Here is an 18,368-nt window from a genome sequence, read left to right as displayed (position 1 = left end):
TCGTATTAAGTGTCTGTTTCACAAACACAGCCCCTCACCCAGTCCTCCCCAGACCCCTTTAGAGGACCCTGGCCAGAGTCCTTCCTTAGACATCCCAGCCTCCTAAGACTGGCTTCCTGCCCTGGTCCTCACTCCCCTCCACTCTTGAATTGCTCCTCCCTTTTGGTATACCTGCAGCTGGATTTTTTGGCTTCCTCTTACCTCTAATTCCCGACAGTCTCCTAGGGCAAGAAACGCTCTCAGAGGCAATGCTGGTCTTCGGGATGTGTGGGTTTAATTATTCATACAGCCTGTGTCACTCAAGCCAAGCCTGTGCACCCAGGTAGATCGTTGCTGACCTACTTCGTACCTTCTAAGAGAGGTAGCAGTTGATTTGCTATAAGCAGCTGGGTTTATAATAGAATAGTAACCCCAAGGAAAAGCTCTCCTGTGTGATTAGCCTATAGAGAAAGAGAGATCAAGTTGCACCTTTTTGTTCTTGTCCAACAGATCCACAGGGCCTTGAACTCTGCACCCCCTGAGCTATTGCATGCTTGTCAATTTGGCGGCAGCAGCCAGGGCTGGGAAAACAAAACAGTTGAAAGGCTGGCTTTTCTGCGAGCATCTGGGACTCCATTGTACTAGGTCTAAAGGGATTTCTCTAGCACTTCTTTAACAAATGCTTTGCCCGCCTCTGCTTCTGTTAGAGGCTGTGGCAGGCTCTGCCTGGCTCCCCGGCCTCTGCCCCACCCCCTTGCTCACAGCCCGGTCACTTGATCCTCTTGATCCTCCTGTCCGCCTCCTCCACACCCTCCCAACCTGAAGGCCCGCCCTCTCAGAGGCCTAGGACCCCCTGCTTGTTAAAAATGCCCCCATTGAAGGACTTTATCTCCTTGGGGAGCCTGGGACAGGAGGGGAGGGAGGAGAGCCTGACACCAATTGTGTTAACAAAGGTATAAGATTTCACTTGGGTCATGGGGGTCTTTTTATTATTATTCTGCTTAGCCTACTTATACATTATATTTACACTTTTGTATGAATCTAATATTACATAAGAAGAGTGTTAATGCAGGCTGCTGGGCTCCACCCCACCAATGGCTCTCCATGGTCCGGTGGGAATATAAGAATCAGGCTTTTTCAACTACAGGCACAGCCCCTTCACTGAGACGGTGATGAAGGAGGCAGCCATGGACAATGGGAAAAAGCTTCCTGGATGCCTTTTCTGCCTCCCACTCCTCCAAAGATATATTAAGAACCACTGTCCAGGCCAATGGTTTTCAACCTTTGGAAGCAAATTACAGTAAAACTACTCAGGGAATTTTTAAAAAATATATGTCCAGGCCCCTCCCCTCTGCTGCCCCCCACCCTCCAACCCAGACTAATGAAGTCAACGTCTTTGGGCCTGCCTCTCCCCCATCAGTATGTTTTTTGACACATTCTTGATGATTCTAACACTAGCGTGTGGATTATTAAGGAACTTTCTCAGCTGTTTTGAATGGCATGTTGTCCTGGCTATTAGCCCTGTTGCCCATCTAACCCTCACCTTATGTGTCAGGCTGATACCTGAATCACCATGGAAAGCTTGGGCCTGCCTTGCCTCACCCTTCCCAGTATTATTTATTTGTTTCTCTCCTTCTAGCTACATTATAGGGTCCCATGATTAGGCTCCCAAACCCTAGCTTGGGGCCTAGAACCCCTGTACTTGCTAAGTGTGTGTTAGCAAGTGTGTTAACACTTGTGCCGCGTTCTGCCCTCCTATCTGTACCCCAGGAGGCAGCACTGGTGAGCTGGGAGCTGGCCATGGTCAAATATTGTCACTGGAAGTCCAGCTGGGCCTGTCCCTTTTCTTTGAGGACCCAGAATCTCCCTCTTGTCTGTGCCAGAGCATCTGGTCACAGAGACTGCCTCCCACGAACTCAAAATCTGCAGCAGCAGGATATCTATTCTTGTAGTCAAACCACAAGGGGAGCCGAGTCCTAACTGGACGAGTGCTCGGCCAGCATGGACTCAGCCTAGCGGATGTTCAGTAGCACAGGCTAGAATGGCCTCTCTCGTCCCGCCCCCACTGCAGAGGGTCCTGACCCTCTCCCCTTCTCCCACTGCAGAGGACTAAACCTGTCAGAGCCCTGAGATACAACACACTAGGACGTAAGTAAATTCCCTTTGGCATCCAGCCTGCCAACATTCTTACCAAGCAGCCCATTTATCCACTGGGCAGACTGTTTTTACTATTATGCCACTGAAGCTTGCTTCTTTGGAATTAAACCTGTAAATGCTGCTCACTTCCTTTCTTCTTGACTCCAGTATTCTGTCCATTTCTGTTTAATTCTAGCTAAAATGTCTTTCCAGTCTTTTAGCTTTGCAGTAATACTTCCTGCTTATTGAGATCCAGACTGATACGGTCTTGCTTATTAATTGATGTTCCCAAGTTCACTTCATTCCTCTAAAAAGCTGGAGAGATCTTAAAAATCTATCTTAGAAATCTTAGAAGTCTCCCACCCTGCTATTGTAGGGAGAGAGAGTGAAGGAGTTGCCCCAAGTCCCAGATGTAGTTGGACCAGAATGTAAGTTTCTTAGTCTGAGGCCCTTTTTACCCTATCAATCAGGGGCTCCCGAAACCCCAGATCTAGTCAGTCACTCCTTTCAGACAGCCTAGGACCTCTCTGTGGGCTGCATGCAAATAGTTAACTCAACAGTGTATGGCTCCAAACTTGCCTGGACCAGATAAAGGCATCACAGAACTGATGCATCAGGCAGACCGTGGAGTGAGATTTCTGCCTCTCTGAGATGGTGGCTTTATTAACACGCCACTGTCCATAGAGGAGTAACATTGATGCCAGTGCCTTAGAGCTGACTGTCTTTACCATCTGCAAACAGTCATTGTGAGGATTAAACAAGATGATGCATGAAAAACACCTCACCCAGTCTCTGGCACAGAGGACATGCACGATCAACGTCCGTCCCCAGGCTGTGACTACCTGCTTCCACCCTAGGCCTGGCCCTGGCTCTCTCTGTTCTCTTGGGTTAGTTGATCCAGCCACTTGGGCTTTGCAGTGAGACTGTTCTGCTGTCCATGTAGTGCCCATGCTGCCTGTGTCCCCGGTCTAACCAACAGTGTCATGCCCTGCTCGAGAGCTTTCAGTGGCTCCCTGCTAACTAGTCTGGAATCCTGGATCTTCACCCTGGACGGCTTCCCCATCCTACCTTCCTCTCCATTCAGTCCTCACTCCCAGCACATGCCCATTCACCAGGAAAGGGGTTTTCTCAGCCCCCTCCCCTATGGACATCCCATGCTCCCTGCTGCCACCCCTTCCCACCCATCCACAGAAGACCTTCACTGCCTACCAAGCTCATGTCACGTCCTTCCTCCAGCTAATTCAGCTCCAGGAATCCACTTTTTTATCCCCAGATGAAATAATGGGTTGTTCTGGGGCTTTCTAATTGCTTCCCGTGTAATGTTTGTCTCTTAACTGATTTGAAAACTTTGAGGGGCAAAGACCACAATTTATATCTAACTTGTGACTCACCACAGACTCATTTAGCTTTAAACATGGAGTAGATGCTCAAGAAGTAGATGAATGTTGGCACAGAGTGGCAGTCATGAGCACAGACTCCAGATAGACACACCAGAGTCTGAGTTTGAATTTCAGCTCCATATTTACTGGCTGTGTGATTTGGACAAGTTCATTTCTCTGTGTCTCTGTTTCCTGGAAAGTGGAGATTATGATAATACTTTATGGGTGTTACTACTGGTAAAAATTTTTAAATAGTACTTCATAGTTCCCTGGTGGTCCAGTGTTTAGGACTCAGCACTTTCACTGCCATGGCCTGGATTCAGTCCTTGGTCGGGGAACTGAGATCCCACAAGCTGCCTGGCCAAAAATAAAAAATGAACAGAATAAAAAAATATATTTAAAAGATAGTACTTGGTGCTTACTAAGCACTATATGACTGTTTGTTAAATAGATTCTGCTGATTGAGGACCAACCCCTGGAAAATCCATTTGTACAGTCTCCTTGGGAGCTGTTAGACATCAACTAGGAACCTAAGAAAAAGTGGTTTCCATCTCTATAGTCAGGATTGACTCTGTTGCAGATTTCAAATGCAGCCTATATAGTACTGGTGATGACTTTCAGATCACTTTCTCCTTTCTTTCTCTTAGAAACAGAGACAGCTAGTCATAAACTCAGCAGGCAGCAGACGCTATTTAAAGATGTTCTGCTTCCAATCAGGTATCTCCTGTTAGGAAAATTAGCTGACAACTTTCATTCTAACATCTACATTAACCGGCAGGCCAACACGTAGGCCAGGTGACCCCTTAGAACAAATGTGGGAGAGGAGATCTACTGTTTCTTACACATTTTTACATCTAATTGGGGAAGAAATCTCCTACGGTGACCAAGCAGCTCCTCAATTCCTAGAATAAGAGTGTTTGCAAATAATTGATCTATACAGAGAGATTGTTGCTTTTTTAAAGTTTTGGTTCAAGAATAGAGATAAACCTATCCTTTGTGATTAAACCCACGCATCTTGGAAATCTTTCATACCTCATACAGGTTCTGCTTTTATACTCTCATCCTCTGGGGTTTAAAAAAAGATCAAGAAAAATACATCGTGTATTATATGTATATTTTGGTGATGCTATAGTACATGAATGCTGTCTTTTTCTTCTTCCTTTTTTCTTAAAGCTTGCATATTTTTTAATATTTTAAGAAATATTTGAATATCGTCTTATAGAATGGTTCAAAAATCTCAATAGGAAATATCTCTTCTCCCAACCCTCACTGAGGTTGCCTCCAATCTGAAGTTGCCATATGTCTATGTTGAAGGTCAGGTACATGTCTTAGAAAGGTCCATTGGCAGGTAGAAGTGTGTGTAGACACCACATTTTTCCCCTTGGTTGTTTCTGCCTCATTTTCCCCTAAGCCTATCCCTGCCACCAATACATTTTTCTCTCCTTCAGATCCTTTTTTTATTTCTTGTTAATTAAAAATTAGGAGATATAAGATCCCTAATTTTGTGACTCTATGAGGATAAAGCTGTAGGCCAACTATAGTTAAGAACTTTCTTACTTACCAATGTTTATCTCTTACACACCAATGTTTATCTCTTACACTATACACACACTCACACACTTAGGAACTCGCATATACTCTCACACAGTATCACACTCAGTCACTCTCACATACACACATATGAACTCACTCGTACACACTTTTAGAGTTGGAAGTGCCATTGCAGATTAGTGAATTCATCCTCTAATCTATAAATAACTTTCTGCTTTAGATTTAAACTCTCTACAGTGGTCTCAATATTTAAAAATAAAATTAAACTTGATATACATTGGTGACTGTGAAGAAGGCTGAGCGCCGAAGAATTGTTGCTTTTGAACTGTGGTGTTGGAGAAGACTCTTGAGAGTCCCTTGGACTGCAAGGAGATCCAACCAGTCCATTCTGAAGGAGATCAGCCCTGGGATTTCTTTGGAAGGAATGATGCTAAAGCTGAAACTCCAGTACTCTGGCCACCTCATGTGAAGAGTTGACTCATTGGAAAAGACTCTGATGCTGGGAGGGATTGGGGGCAGGAGGAGAAGGGGACGACAGAAGATGAGATGGCTGGATGGCATCACAGACTCGATGGACATGAGTCTGAGTGAACTCCGGGAGATGGTGATGGACAGGGAGGCCTGGCATGCTGCAATTCATGGGGTCGCAAAGAGTCGGACACGACTGAGCGACTGAACTGAACTGAACTGATACATTGGTGGACTTTGTTCTTGGGAAGAGTATGTATAGGATGAAGAAGATCATGATTGGGTAACCAGGAAGCCACTTTAAAGAAAAAGAAAGGAGACACAGATTCCATTCCCTATCCAAGAAGATCCCACGTGCCGCAGGGCAACTAAGCTTACTGGCCACAACTAATGAACCTGTGCTCTAGCGCCTGGAAGTCATAACTGCTCAGCCCACGTGCCGCGACTACTGAAACCCGCGTGCCCCGGAGCCCGTGCTCCGCAACAAGAGAAGCCACCGATGAGAAGCCCTCGCACTGCAACGATACAAAGCGCCTGCTCACTGCAGCTAGAGAAAAGCCCGCCCAGCGACAAATACCCAGCACAGCCATAAATAAATAAATAAATAAAATGTTTACAAAGAGAACTAATCGAGAATATACCTTGACTCCTTTCCCACTTAGAAAAATATCTGACAGAAAAATTCTTTTTAAAAATTAAAAAAAAAATTTTTTTTAAGTGTTTAACACTTTTTTCTCCAACAGCTTGATTAAGGTATAGTTGACATATAGTAAGTCTCATTTGTGCTTTTGGCCATGCCTCAAGGCATGTGGGATCTTATTTCCCCAACCAGGGACAGAACCCTTTCCCCCTGCATTGGAAGCTCAGTCTTAACCACTGGACCGCCAAGGAAGTCCCCACACATTTTTAAAATGTATACTTTGATATGTTTTGACGTATGTATATACTGTAAAACCATCACTATTAATATAATAAACATATCCATCACCCCCCAAAAGTTTCTTTGTGTCTCATAATCCTTTCGTGCTCCAAGTAACTACTGATCTGTTTTTTGTCACTATAGATTAATTTGCATTTTTAATATTTATATATAAATGGAATACGACAGTATGTATTTTGGTCTGGTTTCTTTGACTTAGCATTATTAAGTTTTTGGCTATTACAGATAAAGCTACTGTGAATATCTGTATCCATATGTTTGTGTTGACATATGCTTACTATTCCTTGTGTAATTACCTAGAAGTGGGATGCCTAGAATATACGGTCAGTATACATTTAGCTTTTTAAGAATTGCCAAGCTGGTTTCTAAAGTGCTTGTGACATTTTCTGCTCCCTCCACATTTCGTCATCACTTAGTTATGGTCAGCCTTCTTGTTTTAGCCGTTCTAACAGGTGTATCACCTGTAGTTCACTGTAGTTTAAAACTGCATTCCCCTAGTGTTGGATGTCTCTACACGTGCTTATTACCCTCTGTCTTTGGTGAAGCATTTGCGTCTTTTCCCTATGTTTTGAGTCATTGGGTCTTTTTTTAAATGAAATGTAAAGAATAGGTAAATATTTTTTTTCTTTCTGAGCTTAGTTGCTCAGTCATGTCCTACTCTTTGTGACGCCATGGACACTAGCCTGCCAGGCTCTTCTGTCTATGAGGGATTCTCCAGGCAAGAATACTTGAGTTGCCATATCCTCCTCCAGGGGATCTTCCCAGTTCAGGGGTTGAACCCAGGTCTCCCACATTGCACATGGATTCTTTACTGTCTGAGCTACCAGGGAAGCCCCAATATTTTTTTCTTTCTAGTTTTATTGAAATATACTTGGTATAAGCACTGGTATGAGTTTAAGATGTATAGAATAATGATTTGATTTATATATGGCATGAAATGATGACTCCCAATAGGTTTGGTAAATATCCATCATCCCATATGTTAATAAATACAAAATAAAAGAAAAAGAAAAAGTTTTTTTTTTCCTTGTGATGAGAATTCTCAGGATTTACTCTCTTAACAGCTTTCACTCATAATATTCAGCAGTGTTAATTATATTTATCAGGTTGTGTATTACATCACTGGGCTTCCCAGGTGATCCAGTGGTAAAGAATCCACCTGCTAATGCAGGAGACGCAAGAGATGTAAGTTGGATCCCTGGGTCAGGAAGATACCCTGGAGGAGGAAATGGCAACCTACTTCAGTATTCTTGCCTGGGAAATCCCATGGACAGAGAAGCACAGAGGGCTACAGTTCATGGGGTTGCAAAGAGTCGGACAGCACTGAGCGAGTGCGCACAAATATTTGCACATTACAACCCTAGTACTTATTGACCTTATAACTAAAAAACATGGTATGCTTCACAAGCCCGTGTGTCGTCCTTGTGTGGGGACCACGCTAATCTCCGTATTGTTCCAAGTTTACTGTTGCTGAAGTGAGCACTATGTGTCTTCCTTTTTTGTTTGTCTTTAATTAGAGGATAGTTGTTTTACAGATTGTTTCTGCCATACATTAACATGAATCAGCCATAGGTATACATATGACCCCTCCCTCTTGAACCACCACCATCCCACCTCCCACCTCATAATTGTCTTCTTTTTATTGGGCTGTCAGAGTTGTTTAAACATTCTAGCTACAAATCGTTTGTTGGGTATATTTTTTGCAAATGTCTTCTCTCAGGCTTTCCTCTTGATTTTCTTAACACTGCCATTGGAAGAGCAGAAGTTTTTCATTTTGAAGTCAGTTTATAGATTCTTTCATAGTTTGATTTTTGTGTTGTAATTGAGAAATTTTTCACAAAATCCAAGGTCATTAAGATTTTCTTCTATGTTTTCTTTTGGAAGTTATATAATACTAGCTTTTGCATTTAGGTCTGTGATTCATTTTAAGTTAGTTTTTAAATATGATATTCAGTTTGTCACATATGGCTATCCAATTTTTCCAACATCATTTGTTGAAAAGATCATCCCATGTGAAAAATCAGTTGACCATATATGTGTGGGTCTATTTCAGCACTCTTTTTTCTATTCTTCTGATCTATTAATCTATCTTATACCAATATGACATATTATAGTTTTACAAGTCTTGAAAGCCAGTAGTACATTTTCCAACTTGCCATTTATTATTATTGCTTTATTACTTTATTGCCTTTTATAATAATTATTATTAATAATATTTAAAATTTTTATTTATTTATTTGGCTGTGTCCAGCCTTCATTGCAGCACACAGGATCCTCAAACTTCCTGTGGCATGTGGAATCTTTTTAGTTGCAGCAGTTGAACTGTTAGTTGGGGCATGTAGGATCTATTTCCCCAACCAGCAACCAAACCCTCAGGTCTTCTGCATTGAGAATGTGGAGTCTTAGCCACTGGACCACCAGGGAAGTCCCTGTCCTTCTTTTTCAAAGTTGTTTTGGCTATTCTATCTCCTTGGAAGCAAACTTTTTTAGTGCCGGCTGTAAACTAAAAACTTAAGAGAACTGTAAACTGAGTGCATTAAACATTTTCAGCCCTTAGCATGGTCCCTTTCTGTTAGCTAAAAGTAAAGAATTTTCTCTAAAATTTTCTAGTTATTTGGAGAGAAAAAAATTGGTGATATGTGTGTGTGTGTGTGTGTGTGTGTGTGTGTGTGCTGAAAGAAACTTAATTGGGTGCTGGGGGTTCAGATGAGGTTCATACGGATGTTGTCTTCTGTGGTACTTGGCTACATATTGATCTTGATATATTATCTTCACAAGATCCAGATCTTTTTGTACAATAAATTGTGATGATGTCACAGGGAAGAGTTTGGTCTGCTCCTTCTTGCTCCCTCTTTGTCTTACATTTAGAGTCAACAGAGAAGAGACAGACTAGATTAGGGGAAAACTTCCATGAGCTGAAATTCTATCCATTTAGCTGTTGCCACTCTCAAGCTTTCCCTCTGTCAGATTTCCTTTCTGTTTGGTACCCTTTTTATCACCAGGCCTAGGCTGTAGCCCTTCCCTGGTGTGCTGCCCTGACTCTCACTTTGCCAGTCTTAAGAAGCTGCATTTTATTTTATTTTTTATTATTTTTTGGCTGCACTGTGCAACCTGTGGGATCTTTGTTCCCCAACCAACGATTGAACCCACACCCCCTGCATTGGAAGCACGGAGTCTTAACCCCTGGACCACCAGGGAAGTGTCCTGCCAGGCACATATTGGGCCAAGTAGTCAAACTCTGAATCTCTAAGTCCCAGACTTAGAGGCCCATCAAAGAGTCTATTTTTCCTGCTGTGTGGAAAGTACAATGTTCAGAATGGAGCCTGTGGAGCCTCTGGTGGGTTCGGGGCTCCCAGACCCCCAGCTGGTACCTGGCAGCACCTGGCTCTCCGTGGGACCTGCAGCTAGCTTCCAGCCCTGTCCCCTCCAGTAGGGCCGGTCTGAGTTGTCAGTTCAGCACTTCTGTATTCCTTACACCCTTTCCATGATCTTTTAAAGCCTTCCACAGGCAGGCCTTCTTTTCCTTCCTTTCCAGGTAGGGTAGCTGAGTCTCAGAGAGTGAAATACTGTGAAAGTTTTTAAGTACAGGCATGGGCCTTGGTACCTCCCCAGCCCTGACTCCGGCCCACATTCCCCAACATCAGGACCAGGGTGGCCCCTGGGCAGCCTCCCTCAGCAGTTTGACACTGTTATCACTGAAATTTGGGACCAAAATGAAGACTCGCCAACATTGGAGTAGATGAGGGAAGAAGAGCAAGTGGGGTTACATGCGGTTTATTTCTGGACTGATGATAAACCCCTCCTCTCCGGCATCTGTGGGCAACCTGGGCTTTTAATAAAGATGGTCATGCCCTGCTTGCCTGTAAACTTTGCCCCTTTGGGTTCGGAAGGGGCTTTGCTAAAGAGGAGGATGACAAAAGGCGTCTCTGGGCTCTATTTTAGAACAGTTTTCTGAGGCCCCTTGCCTTCTCAGAAGCTGGCAGCCACTTTCTCTCTGCCACATAACTCCCTCTGAGAATCCTCTCCGGTCTCCATGGTAACTGCATGTCGGGAGACAGCCTGCTCTGTTCTGTGGCTTTGTATTAAACACAATGAATTTAAATCGGGTGCTCGGCAGTGAAGATAATCATTCTGGATTAGAGAGACGCCTGGAGCTCCTCGTTTCATAATTTTAGATGTTGGCACAATTCTCAGCTTTCGTCCTTGTAATTCAAGCCCAAGCCCCACCTACCCCTCTGTTTCTAAACTGCAGTTAGATCCAATTTCACTTGGGCTTTCCTCCATCCTTTGACAGAGGAATCTTGGAGCCCGGGAGCCCCACAGTCATGCCAGGGCTATCCTGAGCCCTGGAAGGGTGGTATCGTGTGAAAGAGACTTGGGACTCCAGAGACAGATGGACACTCATTCCATCTGGCTGCGTGATTTCCTCTGAGCCCCATTTTTCTTATCTATAAAATGAGAAGAGTAAGCTCTACCCTATAGAATCATATATTTTTTAAAAATTTAATTGTGATTATATATATATATATATGGGGCTTCCCTGGTGGCACTAGTGATGAAGAATCTGCTTGCAGTGCAGGAGACGCAGAAGACTCAGGTTTGATCCCTGGGTCAGAATATTCGTGCCTGGAGAATTCCACGGACAGAGGAGCCTGGCAGGTCACAGTTCATGAGGCCGCATGGAGTCGGTCTCGGCTAAGCACACACACAAGATACATATAAATAAGATTTCTCATTTTAACCATTTTAAGTGTACAGTTCAGTGACATCAAGTACATTCACAATGTTGTCACCACAATAATCCATCTCCAGAACTTTTCCATCGTTCCCAACTGAAACTCTGTCCTCAGTAAATACTAATTTCCATTCTCCCCACTCCTCCCAGCCCCTGGAAAACACCATTTTACTTTCTATCTCTATGAAGTTGATTATTCCAACTTAATATAAGTGGGATCATACAATTTTTGTCCATTTGTGAATGGCTTACTTCACGGAGCATAATATCCTCAAGATTGAACCATGTTGTAGCATGTATCATGATTTCCTTCGTGTTTGAGGCTGGATAACATTCACTTCCACTTTATGTACATACCACATTTTGTTTATCCATTCATCTGTCAATTGACACGTGGTCGCTTCCGCATTTTGGCTATTATGAAAAATACTGCTACAAACATGGGTATATACATATCTGAGTCCTTGCTTTCCATTATAGAACATTTTGAAGACCAAATAAGATAATAAATATTAAGAACATTGCCCAGAGCAGGCTGTCAGTAAATGTTCATTTCACTCCTGAAAGTGAGTTCAGCCTGGGTGCTACCTGCCGCAAGGGTCCGATGGCTTCTGTGGGAGGGGGTCACCTTGTGCTGTTGGGCTGCTTCTGTGTGCCTGGGACATGTGAGTCTGTTGAGCCTGGGGAATTAACACAGTTCATTTCAGGGTTTAAAGGGCCTGTCTTACCTATGGAAATGTGTGTCGTTTCATGGTGAAAACCATGCATGTTTTTACATTTCTCCCACCATTTGGTATTCATGTATTCCCAATTACAAAGTGAGAAAATGTTATGGCTGATGTATATAATTCCCTATTTCTGGTCTATTTTAAGTATAGCCTCTGGGAGACCCTGAATCTGCGGTGGGATCGCTCCAGGCTATGAGGCTCTGCCCTTAGTTGCTATTGGTTGGTATCAGATCTATTCTCCATGTTACCCAAGAGTATGAGATTTGGAGGAAAAATACCTAGATCCCAGTCTTGTCTCACCTCTCAAAACCTGAGATGGTGGAAACATCTGTCCAACCCAGTGTTTGTGAAGATTAGGTGAGGGCAGCCTTTGCTGTCCAGGGGACTCTCCTCGTGCACTTCTTGGGGGCCACGTTGCAATCTTGGTCTGCATCCATCTATGAGAGTTTCTCTGGGTCTAGTTTCTTCTGAAAGTTTCCATGGTGGGAATTACTCTCTTGCTGCCTGGGGCCTCTCCAGGGATGAGAATCCCAGAGCCGAGGAAGCATCTTTCTCTGCCGGGTCCTCTGAAATTAGCCTTTCCAAACTCAGCCAGAGCTTCTGCCACCAGCCCTGGAGAGGGCCAGCACCTCTTTGTCTTCGGGAATTTGCAACAGAAGGGAAAGGGGAGCAGTGCACAGCCTCCTTCTGACCGGTGCCTGACCCAGCTGCTCCTCCGCAGCGCAGCGATGAGGTCTGCTCTTTATTGACGGGGCTGAAGGGGGGAGGCGATGTGGGATTTCACGCTGAATCTTGGAACTTTCTCTCAGCAGGCCTGTTCTTGCTTGCATCTGGTTGTGTTTTGTGTGCCCAGGGCCTACCTGTGCAGCAGGAGCCAGGCCAGCTTAAATCGGGCTTCCCAAGTGGATACACCCACGGTCCTTGAGACCTGCAAGTTACCCTGGTCTGCTCACCCCTGGGAGGGGGGTCTGAGTTTCCTGCAAGGGCGTCTTGACTTCTAGGGCAGCTCACCTCTGCTTGAAGCCAGTGAGCCAGGAAGATGCTTGCTTTGGTGACAGGGTTTTCTTGGCTTCCATAACCCCATGCCAGCCTGCCCTTCCTCCTCCCTCTTGGCTCTCCTCCCCGTGGTCTTGTCTTTGTCTAACTCCTCTCCTCTGTGCTCGCCTCTCGGGATCCTATCCCAGATTGCCTTCTCCTCTTCCCCACCTTCTCTCCCCAGGTGATCTGTTACTGATGACTCCCATGTCTGCAGCTACATCTTAGGTACCTCTGCGCACCTGCCTGAAACTCAGCACATCCACCACAACCCCACTCCTCTACTGGGGACCCTTCCTTCCGGGAATGGCACCCCCATCGTCCCAAGCCAGAGTGCACTTGCTCAAGACCACAGGACTCCTCAAACTCAGGTCTGCCAGGCTCCAGAGTTCAGGCCTCTCCCACCAGAGCCTCCCACTTCCACGTACTATCAGCAAATAGAAACATATCTTGAACAAATGCAAAAATTCAAATGTCACTCTCAGCCCCAACCTGACTCTGCTCTGGGACCCCTCCCTGGTTTTGGCTGTGCTGGACCTCACCTGGACCCCTTTGTTGGCCGTCCCTGGCCCCTGGGTGCCCACTCCCTTGGCAATCCCAGCCTGATTCTCTGTCCCTGCTTCTGACTTCACAGAACTGGCCCCTGAACATGGCATGTTCAGTTCAGCCCTCTCTTGTTGATTCTGTAGTGCATTATATGCTTTTCTTTACCTCCATCTTGGCTCAGACCAACACTTCTCATTTTCCCAGAACTTTCCCTCTGTTTTGCCAAGTCTGGGACCAAGGGCCTGGGCACCCTCAGCTCCCCTCCATGTCACCTCAGATCACCTCCTCCTCTAGTTACCTCCCTCTAGAACGGATGGGGAGAGACTTCATTCCTAGTCTAATAGAAGTGCAACCCTCAGTTTCTTCACCTGAACAATGGGGATAATACATGTATTTCACAGGACTGTTGTGAAAAACAAGCACAGAGCATGTGCTCAGTGGATATTGGTTATAGTTAGCGATTTTCGCCTGCTCCAGTGTCTCAGTCAGCTCTACCTTAAGATGTCTAAAAACTCTCCTCTGTCCTAAATTTGGTGGCTCTTCTCCTAATACTGTTTTTTCAGCCATACAGTCATAAAACCTCCCCTGTTATTTACATCACATCCTCTTCTGTCATTAAACCTAGTTGCTGCTTCTTCCTAGCAATGGGTTTCACATATGACCTTCATCCCAATCCCCAAGTTGAGGTTCATCATCTAAGCACTGCAGCTGAGTTTGCACTGCATAGTCAGAGTCATGTTATGGAGTCTGATTTTCATGTTCTCTCTCTGCCCAGAAGCCTGTCGTGACTACAGACATGTCCCAGGATGGGCGTGACCAGAGTCCTCTCTGTAAATGTGCTCTTAAACCCCCACACTCCCGAAGCCCCCTCATCACCACCACCTCCACAACACACTTTGCTGACCGATGGAATCCAAGGTCACCGAGGCCCACCCACTTTGGTCATAATCAGTCCTGCCTCAACCAAACCAGCCAGGTCTTTTCTCTGTCCTCCAGCGGTGTCCCCGGCTCTGCCCACATCATTTCCTGCCCCAGAGGGTCACGTCCTGCCTGCTTCCAGCCTTCAGCCTTCCCATCCGATTGGGTCCTTCCCCTCCCCTTGTCTTTTGTTGAACTTGATGATGCTGTCACCATTAAGGAAAGTTATCTTATGCTGCTTTGTACTCGTTATTTTGAAGTCATTTCTATTAGAAATGAACCTTTTTGTCTTATTTGGTTTGCTAACCGTACTTGTATTTCTCACATAAGCATTTTAAGGTATTTATATTTCTCACTTCTTCTGGAGCATCTGATACACTTAACATGATGTGCACATTCGTGTTACCCAGAAATTATGCTTAGTGTTCATTAACTATAATAGTTATAATAGTAGTATAAATCACTCGTATTTACTGGGCTCCTACTATGTGTGGGTACCGTCCTCAGTGCTTTACACACACATTATCTCATTTAATTCTCATAGTAACCCCACAAGCGGTGTATTATTACTCCATTTTACCAATGAGGAAAATGAAGCTCAAAGAGATTAAATAACTTGCCCAAGATTTTATAACCATAAGTGATAGAGCTAAGATATAAACCTAAATCTGTCTGGTTCTTGTCACTCTACCATTTTGCCTCTTAATATAGGAATAATGTGCTTTTAAACGGCAGGCAGATTAAGTGTGGGAAAATGTTCTTTTCCCAAAGTATATTGCAGGTTGAATGTTGCCTGTCTCCTCTGCTGAAAATTCAATGAAGGATGAGTTTTAGATATGGTAATGCTGTGAGAGCACAGCAAGGTCAGGAAGTGGACCGTGCCTTGGATAAGGCAATAGAGGCTGGGACCCAGAAGGTAAGAGTAAAAAGTAAAAGGAAGTTTAGAAGTGCAATTCATTATAAATGTGCAATATAGAGAAAACCAGTCAGCTGCAGAATGAACTCAACAGGTCAATAAAAGGCCTGGGAGCTGTGTGCAGCTGGAGGAACAATCATGCATTCCTTGGTATCTGGGAGAAAAGGTGTTTCAGGGGAGGGTTTGTGTTGTCGTTTGTTTTTCAGAGAAAAGGAGCATTTGATAAAAAGTATTGGGGAGACTCTAAAAGAAGACAGAAGGGGACTTCCCTAGTGGTCCAGTGGTTAAGACTCTGTACTTCCACTGTAAAGCACACGGGTTCGATCTCTGGTTGGGGAATAGGGTGCAACCAAAAAAGATAAAAATAAATTTAAAAAAAAAAAAAGAGGGTGGAGGCAGTGGTCAGCATTCCAGTGGCCTGGCACGGAGTTATGGCAAAAAGAGTCATGGTCCTGAGCCCTCAAAGTGAGCTGGATGAATTGACAGTAAAGCCAACGTAAACTTGTTAAAAACATGATTTCCTTAGATCAGGTCAGTGTAGCTGATAAAAATGTGGGACTCCTCACTCAAAAATTATCAAGAGTTTCAAGATGACAGGGATTAAACAAGGACAGAGCCCTTCGTGTGGGATTGCACAAGCCATATACCCATGGAGCTGGCTTTGGCTGGTGGCTGTATGTTTCAGGATGAAAATGGTGTTTACTGAATGCTAGGCATGGTTCTAAGTACCATCATACATCATCTCGTTTGACAAAATGCTCAGGTCCTTCTTTTGAGCCTCTCTCGAATCCCAAGGAGCGCTGCTGCTTAAGAGCTGGCTTTCCAGAGGGCCTGTAAGCAGCCAACAGATATCTGAAGATGAAGGAAGTTATTCAGCACAAGGGAGAAACCACTGAGCTGGTTATTTCTCTTCTCTGTACTTCAAGCAAACATGAGTAAAAGATGGAAGATAATTTCAATGTGAAAAGGAAAGGAAACGGTTCAGCAATTCCAAGAGAAGCAGATCCATTTGAACAAGTGATGACTTTCTCAGTCATGTTAAGAAATGTTAAAATATTTGCATTGGACTTAGTTTACAAAGCACATACAAACACTTGTTATTTGAGGGACTTCCCTGGTGGTCCAGTGGTGGAGAATCCGCCTAGCAATGCAGAGGATACAAGTTTGATCCCTGGTCAGGAAGCTAAGATCCCACATGTCTTGGGACAAGTAAGACTATGCAGCCAAAAAGGAAAAATTGTCATTTGATTCTCAGTGCAGGATTGTTCCCTCTGTGAAATTTGAGTTGCCCTTAATCTGTACATCTAGATAGTAGCAGATCTAGCTCTTCTGATTCCAATAACCTCCCCCAAACACCCCCCCTTTTCTGAGCATCAGTATGAAAATACGATCCAGGAAGTCCTTCCCTCATTCCTAATGAAAAACCCCACAGTTCAGGCCCAAGTGCCTTCTCAACATCATGGTACCAAGTTTGTGTCTTGACCTGTTGGTTCTTGGCCTTGGAGTTAGAGAATCAAACTTTTTCCTTTGAGGTGCAGAGTGGAGGGGTAGAGGGAAAAAAAGAAAAACATTGTTACTGGGAACTCAGCAATATGTGATTACACCTGCAGCAATGTAGGAGATGCTACAGAGTGACCCTCCAGATTTGTCCTGACAAAATCAGGAAAGGCCAAGGCACTATTCTTTCCAACTCTGTGATATCAGCAAATAAATTACATATGAAATTTCTTTTCAACTTGCTGAGCAGGTCCACGGTCAGTACAAAGACCCCTGAGTGCCCACAGTGGTCTGCCCACAGTGGTCTATAACTTCTGAAGCATAAAGATGACATTTATAACAACAGGTTTAGGCTGAGTTCACTATGAGTTCCTGCCAAGTGTATGCCTGGAAACTGTGTCATAAAATGGATCACTATTACATAGACTGGTTTTCCTTAGGGGGCAAGTGGAAGTGACATGACTGGGCATCAAATCAATCCAGATTTACCCAGCAGTATGTGATCAATATCAAAAATAAAATAATGGTAACCCTTTGAAGTAATAAAATTCTGTTTCATATCCTGCCAAATGGATGTAATGATGCTGTGTCTGCTGGTTAAACAAAGGGTCCTAAAGTCCATGTTAACTCAGTAGTTAGAGATGTCAGGTCTGCATTCTCAATAGAAAGGAATGCCACATGCACAGTGGGGAATGCTTGGCTGGAAAGTAGTTTATGTCAAAAAAAATAATAATAAGGGCTTGGGTTGATAAGTGGGCCATTCTGGTCAGCCACCGAGTTCCAGGAGGCCCTGCTGAGTTAACTGTTCCATGGTCGAGTCTGGCATGATTGGAGATGCTCATGTGTTGGGAAGGAGCAGTTCTACTTCCTGGCAGCATATACCCTGAATGTGGGGACTGCCCTGGTGTGGGTGAGGATGCGCCAGGACTGTGCATAGCAGTGTCCCTGAACTCAGAAATGAATACATGCCCAGAGGAGTGTTCATACAGTGAATTAATTAAAGTAAATGAAATATCTGTACTTAAACGAACCTTAAAGATGTCAAATTAAAAAAGCAAGTTGCAACAGAACATGGAAGTTATAAAACCATTTGTGTACCTTTTTTTAATTTGCAAAGCAAATACAGTGAAAGTGTAAAACATGGATGGGAGAAGTTTATATCAACCTCAGGGTTGAGGGATGGAAATTTTAAGATGAAGAGCTCTTATTATATTGAAAATATTTTCTTTCATTTTTTAATTTAAAAAATATGTAAGGTAAATACAGTAAAAATTAACATCTATTAAATCTGAGTAATGGGTTCATGGGCATGTGTTGTATTATGTTCTGTACTTTTACCATATGGTTGAAATGTTTCATAACTTTAAAAGAAAGTATTTTAAGCACATAAACGTGGCTGACTAAATTTTAAATAGCTTTAGTTCCCCTCAAATTTATTTTTATGTATATTATGAAAATAATATAGTTTAAGAGAGAAATTTCAGAAAATTCGAAAAAAAAAATTACTCAGAATCTCATCATCCAAAACAGTCATTGTTAA

The 18,368-nt window shown here is 43.8% G+C and overlaps 1 protein-coding gene and 1 pseudogene across 1 annotated transcript in view; one reads left to right on the top strand and one right to left on the bottom strand.

The window, feature by feature from the left end:
• DPYSL5 (dihydropyrimidinase like 5) overlaps positions 1-18,368 on the top strand; it is a 50,391-nt gene that overhangs the window by 3,678 nt on the left and 28,345 nt on the right. The window lies entirely within an intron of this gene.
• On the bottom strand, positions 7,839-7,936 carry LOC120852406 (annotated as a pseudogene).

This window comes from Oryx dammah, unplaced genomic scaffold (genome assembly GCF_014754425.2).
Source record: "Oryx dammah isolate SB20612 unplaced genomic scaffold, SCBI_Odam_1.1 HiC_scaffold_25, whole genome shotgun sequence".
Lineage (NCBI taxonomy): Eukaryota > Metazoa > Chordata > Mammalia > Artiodactyla > Bovidae > Oryx > Oryx dammah.
Note: the sequence above shows the minus strand (reverse complement) of the source record. Positions and strands in the feature narration are given on the sequence as shown.